This window comes from Grammomys surdaster, unplaced genomic scaffold (genome assembly GCF_004785775.1).
Source record: "Grammomys surdaster isolate TR1022 unplaced genomic scaffold, NIH_TR_1.0 354, whole genome shotgun sequence".
NCBI classification, from domain to species: Eukaryota; Metazoa; Chordata; class Mammalia; order Rodentia; family Muridae; genus Grammomys; species Grammomys surdaster.
In genome coordinates this window covers 1071700-1075697 of record NW_021604773.1, presented here as the reverse complement: position 1 = coordinate 1075697, position 3998 = coordinate 1071700, and positions in this window count along the sequence as shown.

Genomic DNA, 3998 nt, shown 5'->3' with positions numbered 1-3998 from the left:
AGAAGAAGAAGAAGAAGAAGAAGAAGAAGAAGAAGAAGAAGAAGAAGAAGAAGGTAAAGGCGTGGAGATGTGGCTTTAGTGATGGAGTGCTTGTACCAGGTCCTGGGTTCAATTTCCAGCATCTGAAAAAAAATAAAATAAATAGAAATTCTTGAAAATACAGTTGAAAGGAGTCTTGTTAAGTTCTAGCACAAAATGTTACTATATCCTGAAACCAATCGCCACCCTGAATAAGAAGATGGTTTTAACTGGCTGTCTGCCTTCATCTGTTGCCATGGTGATAGCCATTACTTCTGATGCTGTTAAAAGGAAGACTTGCTTATAAGTTTTCTCTCACCAAATCAGAAGGGGATCGTTGGTTCTGTTTTCCCACAGAGTAGAACCCAAGGCCTATGCCTTTGACCCAGTTGAAGGGGGTGGGGTGTCAGGGTTCTATCAACCATGGTAGGAATTAGTTAGGAGAGATGGTAAGAATATTTACAGCTGGGCAGTGGTGGCACACGCCTTTAATCCCATCCCTTGGGAGGCAGAGGCAGGCGGACTTCTGAGTTCGAGGCCAGCCTGGTCTACCGAGTGAGTTCCAGGACAGCCAGGGCTACACAGAGAAACCCTGTCTCGAAGAAAAAAAAAGACTATTTACTAGAGAGCCCTCTAGTGGCACATGAATGAACTGCATGGCACCTCTTGGACGTGTATTCCCAGCCTTGCCTGTGCCCTGCAGGTTCTCCATCCTTCCTCACTGCAGTCCTAACAGAGAGATTAAGTCTCCTGCCTGAAATCACACAGCCAAGAATGAAAGGAGTGAGGATTTTCATATATAAATCCAGGTCTCAGAGCTGGAGCGACGCCTCAGCAGTTAAGAGCACTGGCTGCTCTACCAGAGGACCCAGGTTCAAATCTCAGCATCCATATGATGGCTCAGAACCATCTGTAACTCCAGTCCCAGGAGATTGATGCCTTCTCCAAAGGCACCAGGTTAGCACATAGTCCACAGCCACGTATCCGGGCACACACTCATACATGTGGAATACAATAAGAAAGTAAATAAATAAATATGATACAGATTTAAAACAAAAAAACAAAAAAAAAACAAAACAAATCCAGACCTCACAGTCGGACATCTACGACCATGATAAGCCATGGCTAGCAGGTCCTGATCTGTTATGTGCTATGTATGCTCCAAGAACACAATCTCACTAAATCCTCCTGCTAATTTTTGGAAGAAAAATTATTATTGCAGTGCCCATTTCACAGAAAAAGAGACTGAGGTTCGGAAGTGACTGTGAAACCACTGCAGGTCACACAGCCAACAGGGAAACTTCCTCTCTCTCTGACAACTGTTTAGGAAGGGACATGGGCAGTGGGCTAAGTGTGAGCCTGACTCAATACAGGAAGTGTTCTCAGGGCTACGATTGGTGGCTCATGACTATAATCCTAGCATTTGGGAGACTGAGGCAGGAGGACTGCTATGAGCTCAAGGACAACATGAGTTATGGGAAGAAAAAAAAGCAAGAAAGGAAAAAATGGAGGGGAACCCTTCAGGACAGCTAATTTGCATAAATCTAATTTGCATATCTCTAATGGCAGTGTTCTAGTAAGAACATATTGTCAAACACATGGGAGGTAGAGGAAGGATGGTCTCGGTGAGTTCCGGGCCAGCCAGGGCTACACAGTGAGACCTTGTGTTAAAAACAAGCAAAAAGAATCTATGGGTGGTTGGAGAAACAGTGTGGTGGTTAAAAGCATCTGCTATTTTTCCAGAGGACTCAAATTCCATTCTAAGAACTGACATCAGGCATCTTATCTGCCTGTAACTCCAGCTCCTGGGCATCCGATGCCCTCTCCGGGCCCCCTGGCATCAGAATACACATGGAATATACACACAGTAACACACATACAGATTTAAAACAGAATTTTAAGACTGTATTTATTTGTCCTTTTAATTTATTTTATTTTATTTCTGTATGAAGGAGGTATGGGCATGTGACTGCAGGTGTCCAGAGAGGCCAGAGGCATTGAATCCTGTGATGGCTGGTTTTATGTCACTTTAACACAAGCTGGGGTCACTTGGAAAGAAACTGAGAAGATGTCCCCACAAGACTGGCCTGTGGAGAAGCCTGTGCTGCATTTTCCTGATTGATGATTGATGCAGGAGGGCCCAGCTGCCTTCAGGCAGTACCATCCTAGGCTGGTGATCCTGGTCGCTATAAGAAAGCAGGCTGAGCAGGCCATGAGGAGCAAGCCAGTAGTAAGTAGTGGTCCTCTGTGGCCTCTGCCTCCACTCCTGCCTCCAGGTTCCTGTCCTTCCTGCACTGATGTCCCTCAGTGATAGCTTATGGTCATAAACTATAAGGTGGAATAAATTCTTTCCTCCCCAAGGTATTTTATTGCAGCAATAGAAACACTAACTAATTAAATTTAGCAGTAGTGGCACACGCCTTTAATCCCAGCACTCAGGAGGCAGAGGCAGGCAGATCTTTGAGTTTGAGGCCAGCCTGGTCTACAGAGTGAGTTCCAGGAAGGCTAATTTAAAGCTAGAGTTACACGTGTTTGTGAACTGTCCAGTGTGTGTGCTAGGAACAGAACTCGGGTCCTACAGAAAAAGCAGTATCTACACTTAAGCACTTGACGATCTGTTTAGCCTCCTTAAAATTTGCTTTGTTTTCTGAGACAAGGTATCACTATGAAATTCGGACTAGCCCCGAACTCAGAGATCCATGTGGCTCTGCATCCTGAGTGCTGGGATTAAAGGTGGGCACCACCAGGCCCAGAATATATGAAGACTCCAACTCCACAGTAAGAAGACAGCCTGATTTTAAAACGGGCAAAGGCCAAGCAGTGGTGGTGTATACCTTTAATCCCAGCACTCTGAGTCTGAGGCCAGCCTGGCTTACAAAGCAAAGACAGCAGGGCTACACAGAGAAATCCTGTATTAATAATTCAAATAGTAACAATAAAATAAAAAATAAGGGCTGGAGAGATGGCTCAGCAGTTAAGAGCACTGACTGCTCTTCCAGAGGTCCTGAGTTCAAATCCCAGCAACCACATGGTGGCTCACAACCATCCGTAATGAGATTGGATGCCCTCTTCTGGTGTGTCTGAAGACAGCTACAGTGTATTCATAAATAAAATAAAATAAATAAATCTAAAAAAAAAAAATAAAAAAAATAAAAATAAAAAATAAAATGATTGAGGGCTGGAGGGATGGCTCAGTGGTAGGGAACACTGGCTGGCCTTCCAGAGGACATGGGTTCGATTCCCACCAACCACATCGCAGCTCACTACTGTCTGTAATTCCACTTCCAGGGGATCTGATACCCTCACACAGACATATGTGCAGGCCAAACACCAATGCACATAAAATAAAAATAAATAATTTAAAAATTAAAAGATCAAGAGATTTGAGCCAACCCTCTCTGATAGCGTACAGACAAGTCCAAGACACACACAAAGTGGGGTCAATACCATCAGTTATTAGGGAAATAAAATCTAAACAATGAGCTATTGCATCATACCCTCTAAGGAGGCTGTAATTAAAAGGTAAGATGGGGCCTGAGGGCATCCCTTGGCTGGTAGAGTGCTTGCTTAGGGTTCGCTCCTTGGAGTCCATCCTAGCACTAGACACAGAGATGAATACCTGTGATCTCAGCACTTGGGAGGTGGAGACAGGCTCAAGCATGCAAGCCCATCTTTGACTGCACAGTGAATTCGAGGCCAGCCTGGGCTGGGTGAGACTCTGTCAAAACCCAAACAATAAAACAAAATAGAAAGATTTGGAGATGTGAAAAAAACAAAAAACAAAACAAACAAACAAATAAAACAGGTGCCCCAGGGTTCAGGGAGAAACCCTGGGTGAAAGGAATAGACAGAGAGGGTGTCAGTGGACACTGGCTCCCTCTTCTGGGTTCTGCAAGGAACACAGGTTTTCACACTCACACAGACATGTACACAAAGGAAGGAAGGAAGGAAGGAAGGAAGGAAGGAAGGAAGGAAGGAAG